This window comes from Leptonychotes weddellii, chromosome 16, assembly GCF_054177405.1.
Source record: "Leptonychotes weddellii isolate Sample4059 chromosome 16, ASM5417740v2, whole genome shotgun sequence".
Taxonomy (NCBI): domain Eukaryota; kingdom Metazoa; phylum Chordata; class Mammalia; order Carnivora; family Phocidae; genus Leptonychotes; species Leptonychotes weddellii.
In genome coordinates, this window is record NC_138384.1 from 4,591,253 (window position 1) to 4,600,261 (window position 9,009).

At 48.3% G+C, this 9,009-nt stretch overlaps 1 protein-coding gene across 3 annotated transcripts in view; it reads right to left on the reverse strand.

Annotated features, from left to right (window-relative positions):
* The window catches only part of CDH13 (cadherin 13), a 1,287,326-nt gene that overhangs the window by 67,829 nt on the left and 1,210,488 nt on the right, over nt 1–9,009 (reverse strand). The window lies entirely within an intron of this gene.

Below are 9,009 nucleotides of genomic sequence, written 5' to 3' on the forward strand. Positions count from 1 at the left end.
ACTCGGGGAATTAAATCCCATCTGAATGTGGTTAGCACATCCCCAGCTGCCATCACCTCCTAGACACACTCAGCATGGCCTGCTTCTCACTGCTTGCACGGCCTCCGCCAAGTCCAAAGCCGCGCCACCTCCCACCTGGCTTATCGCAGGACCTTCCCCACTGGTCTGTGAGGTCTCCCCTCCCCTCTTCTAAAACCACCAGTGTTTAACTTCCTGTCTTATTCAGAGTAAGATGTTAGTCCCCGAGCCCCTCTGGTCTCATCTCTCCCCACCCCTCACTCACTCTGCACCAGATCCAATGACCCCAGCATCTCACACCTGTGCACACTCTGCCTCAGGGCCTTTGCACTTCTTTTTTCCACCCCCTGCTTGGACCACTCTTGCCCAGCTGTCTGCATCGTGCGCCCCTGCTTCCTTCAGTTTGCTACCTAAATGCCGTTCCAGCAGTGAGGCCTTCCCTGACCCCCCATCTAGAGTTTCAGACCCCTCCCCTTCTTTCTCTTCCTTTGCACCGATCACCCACTACAATGCTATTTATTTACTTTCTTGTTTGCTTTCTCTCTGCCCCACTGGCATATAATCGTCATGAGGACAGATACTTTTTTTTAACTGTTTCTGCTGCTGCTGTATCCCCTGTGCCTAGGAAAAGGCCGGCATGTTGTAAGTGCTCATTCCAGGCCTGTGGGATGAATGAACGAGTAGGCGATAAGAGCTGGCCTATCCCATCCTAACCCTAGTCCAGATCCACACACGCAGCCCTCAGGCAGGGAAGCAAGGCTGGGTAGAGCCGACTCCACGGGGTCTGTTCTTACTCTGCTAGCGTACACAAGGGGACCCCGAATTAAACTCTGTGGGAGACCTGTGGTTCAAAGCCTCATCACTTGAAAATGCAAACTGCAAGACTCCTCTGGGGCACAAACTGGGAGCTACTGCTGAAACACACGTCTTGAATTAGTTACGGGGCCTACTGCCTCCGGTTCTTTACCTGTGTAAGCACTAAGGCCATGGTGAGCCCTTCGGGAGTCCCCTAGATGCGCTCGGCGGCGGCCTGGTGTTGGTGACTGACTAAGCGGGGCAGTAAGATAAACCAGCTATTCTCCCTAGTCGACTGACCTCTCTTGCCATCCTGAAATGTGCGGCTTTCTCCATCAATACGGCATTGGTAGCTTCTGCAGCAACCTTGGTCTATTTCAAAGGCCTTTATTAAAATTAAAAAAAAAATAAATAAATAAAACAAACACCCAGCTAAGCAGATTTAGCAGCTTAGAAAAAACAGTGGGCGAGAAACGGTATTAGCGTTTGTCAGTATTTCCTATGTTGGCTCCGAGAATTAATTTCTCAGGCTGACAAGAATGACCATCATAATTATATTCAAATATAACCAATTTGAAAAACCATGCTTTCAGTAATGAGAATCTGGCCCATGGCAAATTTACAACAACATGTGTAGAGGGATGTTAAAAAGGTGGCTGGATTATAAAATAACCTTTCAACTGTTGGTCCAAATGGTCAGCTCTTTCATATTAACCAAACCAAGTGCCTCTAATTGAGGTTAATAATGGAAATCTCCCATCTCTGGACCATCATAAAAGCCAAAATTCTATTTTTAGCCACTGAAGATGTTAAATCTTTAAAAATTCAGTTGTTTAATTTATTAGACCTTGTTTCCCCCTGGCATCTTCCTAACAGAAAATCTGACCACTAAAAATAAGAGTCAGCTGTGCTAATATATTTACATAAATAATTAAAAACTCTACAGCAAAGCAGGCGATAAAATGTATTGCCACCATAAACTTCAATGGAAGAACATTACTTTAATTAAAAGCTACAAAGGCACCACTGTAAACAATTCCTTTACATTTCAAGCTCTGTGTTTGTTGACTCGGGAAAGAAAGAATTCATTCAACAAAGCAAAACAGAAAGGACCTCACCCCAAATCCTGTTATTGAGGTCAGTAACCACATTTAATTAAGATGAAGTGTTAATAATATATTTTAGTAGAGGGAGGCTCTTCTCTTAATTTCCCCAGGTAGAAATGTTATTATTTAGCCTTTAACTTCTGATTAAAATTTAACAGGTGGGAGTCACCCCAAATTAAACGCTTAAATCTGGTTTTGGAATCTGTTCTTTATAAAACAAGGAGTCTGAAACCCCCCCCTTTCCCTCCCCATAAATGGGAGGCTACTATACACTTTGAGCCTCTGTGTTCCCGAGAATGCAAGTGATGACAAAATCCCAACTTTCAAGCAGACTGATTTTCGACATCTACTTCTAAAGATCTTAGAAGATACAGAACAAACTGTCCCATAGATGGCCTGTGATTTTCACTTCATTTCCCCTCATTTCTGTGATTTTTCTCTGAATGGTCCCCAACATTAAACAAGGTGTTAAAAGGACTTGATGACTCACAGGAAGACCAGCAAAATCTGAAACTGGGCCTTTTAACAAATCTTGGGGGGCTGGATTTTCATCACTCTATGTTGTACCTTTTATCAGCTTGAGGAATGAATTCCGCCTCAGAGCTAAAAGGCCTCCACGTCCAAAAGGGGGAGAAGAAGGGAAATGACTTTCAAAAGACCCAAAGAACTCAGGACAAAGTGGGCTGCAGTTTTCAGAGACATGAGGATCGAATGCGGATCTGATTCAGATATTCTGTGTTTAAAGCATAGGCTTGGTGTGGATCAAGGCGCGGGAAGAAGAGCCGGCTAACGGACATGGCTCTTTACTGTGACCCTCGTGGACCTGGGAAGCCCCCTCCGAGGCCTGTCTGTCCTGCTCAGGCGTCACTCCTGGGATTGGTTTAAAACAAGGCCACATGCTGATGTTGTCATGGTTGGTAGACATTAGTCAGTGTTGGAAGGTGAAAGATAATAGTAGTGCCGATAAAGCATGTCTGCTTATACACAAACATGTTTACACAGACACCTCCAACCCAGCTGCATTAATTTATGCCATGCCTACTAACTGAGCACTTCCATCTGCCTGGCCCAGGCCGGGCTGGGGCTATTTCAAGAACTCCCAGCCCCAGAGTCTTCTTTGTCTCTGGTGGCCTCATACCAAGTCCTAGCAAATATCCTGCCATGTACCCACATTGCACATAACATTTTTTTTTTCCCATAAAATTTTTGAAATCATGTTTATACTTAGGCCTTTGGCATTATTTAGCTACCAGGAATATTTCATTAATGATCCCCTAGGATTTCTCTAGAGCAGACTCAGATGTTCTTGCAAGGTCGGATCTACAAATGGCTTACAAAGGTATAGACAGCTTCACAAATTTTAAAGTTAACCTGATACAGTTGTCATGATGCTATCTACGGATGCTCGATATTTATTCATTTCAATTTTGCTGTTTCCTTTTCAAACTGTGGAGACAACAGATTATGTGTTCAGGTCCCTGACATTTTGTAGGCCCCCTGGAGAATCTGAAGGTCCACGTGCTGGGCCTCAAGTGCTTAATTCTGTAATAGTACTGGATGCGGCCCCCTGGGGCTTCATCAGGGAGGGATGGCTACCCTCCCCCCTTAAAGCCTGGGTTAGGTGAGAAGATGGAGGATTAGGTCGGGAATGACAGTAAGGCGTGAGGAGGGTAGTGCTAGATGTCCAGAAAGCCCGGGGAGCACAGTTCCAAGGTCAGAGCAGCCTTCCCGCAGGGGCAGAGGTGATGCCCAGCCCACCTCAGTGGGACACGCAGGGGTGGGCGCGGTGGGCGCCAGCAAAGCTCCGGGACTCTCAGCAGACCTCCCCACACTTGTGCACGCTCCCCTTCCACAAAGGAGGGCTCAGAGAGGCTCCGCGAGGCTCTGCTTTCCTCATCAGCAAAAAGGGAGACCAACAATGTGTCGTTTGCAGGGCTGTGAGAAATAAATGACTCTGGTGAAGGGGTTTTTGGTGCACGTGGATATAAACACGGAGGGCGCTCAGTCCCGGTACCAGCAAGCTTGCTGCCCTCGTTCTCAAACCCATGTCTCCAGGGGGCTGTGGAGATGGCTGCCTGTTTGGGCTGGCAGCCGGGTCCTAGGAGGCAGAGAGCCGCAAAGAGGCACGGGGAGAGCGGGGTTGACAAGCGAGACCACAACGATGCTTGGAAACCAATTCTGCCTCCTGGCTCTTTGTCCCCAGCGAGGGACCACTGGTTCTTACTTCCCAAGGAAAGCATGTATTTCCTTCCTTCCTTGCCCTCCGGCCCCCCGCCTTCTTTCCGGGGCACATGCTCTTGCTCTCAGGACTGCAAGCTCCCCGGAGGCTGCAGGCAGGGACCCTTTCTTTCACTCGTGAATACCCAGGGCCTCGCGGTGTCACCGGGCTCTAAATGAATACTGTTAAACTTAGTAACTGAATGAATGGATAACTATAATCCTTGTGCTTTTTTTCCAAGCATTTGGTCTTTAGCAACATGATTATCTATTACTTTGATTGTGCAGAAATCTAATATCATGGCATGTTTCATCATTTTAAATTTACCCTGTGGTTTTTTGTTATGTAGAAAAGCTCAATCCCCAAAGGTTTCCACGGCAGCTAGACGTTCTAACGTCTAGTGACCTCACTACATCCTCTCTTCCCTTCTATTTTTTTTAAAGACTTTATTTATTTATTTGACAGAGAGAGAGACAGCGAGAGCAGGAACACAAGCAGGGGGAGTGGGAGAGGGAGAAGCAGGCTTCCTGCGGAGCAGGGAGCCCGATGCGGGGCTCAATCCCCGGACCCCGGGATCATGACCTGAGCTGAAGGCAGACGCTTAACAACTGAGCCACCCAGGCACCCCTCTCTTCCCTTCTTAATTCGTAAAGAATCCCAGTTTTAGAAGCTGGTTTCTACCCAGCTAAATGACCATATGGTCCAGTATCCCTTGGAGTTAGGTGTGGTCATGTGACTAATTTTGGCCAATGAGATTTAAATAGAAACGGGGCTGACTTCCAGGAAGTTTCCTTAAAAGACAGGAGACCCGATGCCTTTCTTCCCCTCTTTCCCATCTCACTGTCTGGAATGCAGACACGAAGGTTGGAGCACCAGCAGCCCTCACAGCCCATGAGGAAGGGGATGCCAGCCTGGAGGTGGGCGAATGGTGAGCAGGAAGGAGCCTGGGCCCTCGACAGCTCTGTGGGACCACCGCACAAGCCCTGGACATTGCCATGGCTACTCTAGACTTCTGTTACATGTGACCAAAAAATAGAGTTCTATCTTTTCTGAGACACGGTCATTTTGAATTTTTGTGTTATATTCAGCCAAACTTAATCCTCACAGATACAGCGCTGCTCGACACACCCTTGCAGGGCTCCCTGGATGAATGATTTTTTCCAAAACCATGTTGAGCAGCGATAGGTCATTTCACACTGGTAGGAACGGTATTTCTCCTCAACACATATCTTATATATTCAATGTGTAGGCAGAAACCTCTGCTGCAGAGTGGTTTACTGCACACCCCGGACAAGATGAACTTGGTCTGAAAAAATGCTCAGAATAGGACTTGCTACTGGGTTGCCTCCAAGGAAATCCCCTGATTGTGAAAAATAATGAGACAAGTCCTCTGAGGCTGTCCCGAAGGACTGAGCTGCCGGCTGCCTCCCCAAGGCCACGGAATCAACAGCCAGGACGCAAGGGTTAGTCCCTGGTATTCATTTCACTAGGTGCAGAACGTGGGACAAGGGCAGTCATTTCTAGTTTAGCACAATTACCATTGAGCTGCTCCTTCTGACAGTAATTAGCCAACAAGCTCAGTTTCAAAGCCTGCTCCTCATTAGAGACACCCAGATGTCACGGAGAAATGCCTGGCTCCTGTTTGGTGGGTGTGGAGGCAGGGCTCCACCCTGAGGGCTGCAGGAGGCCCGCGTCTGCGCTGCGTGGAGGGGATGCTGTGGGGGAGGCAGCTCTGTTTCAGAACATGTCTGTAGCGACACGACCTTGGGGCACAGTGGCTTTCTAATCCTGACATCAATTCAAATCATAAGGGCAAATATAAATGTGACTGCCCGGGTAGGAAAAAAATGAAAAATTCTTTTTATGACAAAAGTCATTAACAATACCAATACTTTTTTGCTCGAAGTATTTTCAAAAAAATTCTTCGTGAAATTAATGATGCACTAAACAATTTAGCTATAAGCCTGTCCACTGACCTTTTCAAAAAATAATGGCATACAATTGGAAACACTCTTAATATCCAATAACAAGGAAATGAATGAATAAATGAGAACATCCATGTAATAGAATAAGAGAATACTATCAAGCAATTAAAAATAAAGGCTATGTCTTGACATGGAAAGCTGTTCACCATACACTGGGAAGGAGACACGGCAGGTTCCAAAACAGGACGGGTGATCGGAGCCAATTCTGGTAATAAAAACGGAAGGTTTCTCACATGTGACAGAGGGAGATATAGCCACGTTGTTAAGAGAGGATTTCCTGTGCAAGATGATTACAGATTCTTTATTATCTTCTTTATTCTTAACTGCCTTTTCCAAAGGCTCCTCCACAAACTATCTTAACTTTATAATAAGGATAAGAAGATACAAGTCATTAAAAAGAAGAATTTCGTCTGTCACCAGCTCACCGATGTCCACTTTGATTTGGCTAAGAGTGCAACGCGATGGGCTTTTTAACAAGTTTTAATAACTCAGGCTTTCTAGTGCGAATATTCACTCTGATGCCTGGACACCTCCTGTCTTGAGTGTTACCGGCTTCTCAGAGATCAAGGCGCCTTTCACAGACTTGATTGTTCCCCAGTGAGATGAAAGAGTGTCCTCCAGGGGCCAGCTGTGCCAGCCCTGTGCCCGAGACCAGACGCGCCTTTCATCATGGGAGACAGGACACCGGCCCGGATGGGAATCAGTTAGAAGTTCCTGAGTTTTGTGTGGGTTGCAGGTGGGGAGGAGGTTTCCCTGCTTTGACAGCAAAGGAGCCCATCCTTGGGGAAGAGGCCAGAGCGCCCGTCAGGGTTGGGGCAGGACCTGTATCAGGATCCTGGTCAGGTGGAGCACCTCCACCTGGGCTCAAAACCTCCCAGGGCCTGGTGAGTCATTTGAGATGAAAATGGAGTTACTGGGGCTGAGTCACAGAGAATCTTGGAATGAAATATTGATAGAGATAGGCAGGGTGGTGGGGAGAGACAGAGAAAGGAAGAAGAGGGGGAGGAGAGGAAAAGGGGGAGGGGAAGGATCAAGGGCTGCAAGTATTTGTAAATGCTGGAACTGTTAAGCAAACCAGCCACCGAGAAACACCTCAGCTGCATTTCCCCAGGGGACTCACAAAATTGAACTTGGTCACAGTGACTCTCCGTGGTTCCTGATGACTCAGCCCCCATTCGGGTCTCCTGGGAAGAGCGTCCTGCACTCCTCTGGTGGTCATGGTGGGACGTGGGGCCCCCGGTGGCCACACTCCACCCCCCTGCTATTCTGTTTGGCTCAGAGATGGGTGTGTGTCCTAGCTGGCTCAGTGAGACCCAAGCCCGGCCCTTGGACTTGAACTTTCAATTGGGAAGCATCTCTTCCTGCTGGGAGGGCCAAGGACTGGCATTGCTGGTGGCCATTCAGGCACGGCTGGGGCTGAAGCTGACCCCGGGGGAGAGCAGAGCCACGAGGTGCAGAAAGAGCATAGTCTGGACACCTGAGTCCTCATGCTGGGTACCCTCGTCCCTGTGCACTTTTCGGTCATGTGGGCTGATATGTGCTATCTTGGGCTAAGCCACTTGGAGGTGGGACCTGGCAGCTTAGGAAGAAGGGTCAGATCTGTGATGACCAACGGAGTTTCCCACGCTTCTGCTTTTTCCCTCGGGTCTCCTGTCTAGTAATTAACACATTACTTTCTCTGACCTCCTCTTCTCACGTGGTGGGCGCCATGGACCTTCTGCCTGTGATACAAGGGGGAACGCTTGCACCCCCCCCTCCAGTAGCTGGGTCCTTGTGCTCCGTGGCTCACGTCCTCGTCTTGACACTCCTCAATGTCTTGGCTCTGGCCAGTCACGCCCTCCCTCTCCGGGCCAGAATCCTGTCCCTAACTCAGTTTGCTGGGATGGCTCTCCGAGGCCTGTCCCACATTTCCAGCTCCATGTGCCATCTGCAGGATGGGATCTCCTCTCTCCACACCAGCTGCCCACTGTGGTGGGCGGCCACATCTGAGAACATCAGCTCTGTGGCCCTGTCAAGGTGCCCTGATTTGAGGGATGCTTGGGTGGCTCAGTCGGTTAAGCGTCTGCCTTAGGCTCAGGTCATGATACCAGGGGTCCTGGGATGGAGTCCCGCATCGGGCTCCCTGCTCTCCCTCTGCCTGCCTCTCACTCTCTCTCTCTGACAAATAAATAAAATCTTTTTTTTTAATAATTTAATAACAATGTGACTAAGTAATTTCTTAAAAATGAGGACCGTGTTAATGAACTGGAATTTCAAATACAGCAAGTATCAAGTATATGCATTGCAAGGAAACAAATAAAATCTTAAAAAAAAAAAAAAAGGTGCCCTGATTTGGGAGGCTCACGACGGCAGCTCAGACAAAGCAGACACACCCGGTGTACATGGAACTTCGATGGCGAGTGGCACAGTGTGGGAAATGGTTGGAGGCGGGTCACTCATTCTCCTCGTGCCAGCCTGTCACTTCCCATCCCCTAGAGACTCAGCACCACCAAATTCCTGTGCTATCGAGGGCCTGGTTCGAAACATGTTCTTCAGTTTGATACACTGTTATCCAGTGATTCTTCTAGCAAATTCCCCCTTTTGCCTAAGTCGGCCAGAGCTGGTCTTGAACAGAGCCTGGACAGACCCACCTCCCCCTTTGTCGCTATCTGTCACGCATCTGCCCCCCACCCCCACCACGTTAAGGCTCTCTGGCGACATCGCAAGTCACAAAGCAACCACAGAGCGCACCCCCCCCCTCTGGCCCCAGCAAAAACAAGCCCATCAAAATTCCACTTTCTCCCCACCCCAGAGTCCCCTCTTCTGTCTCCTGTTGTGGAAGTACAAAATGACAGTTAAGCCCCCCAAAGACAACCTAGATTAGTATGACTGCCTTAAGGTCTGTTAA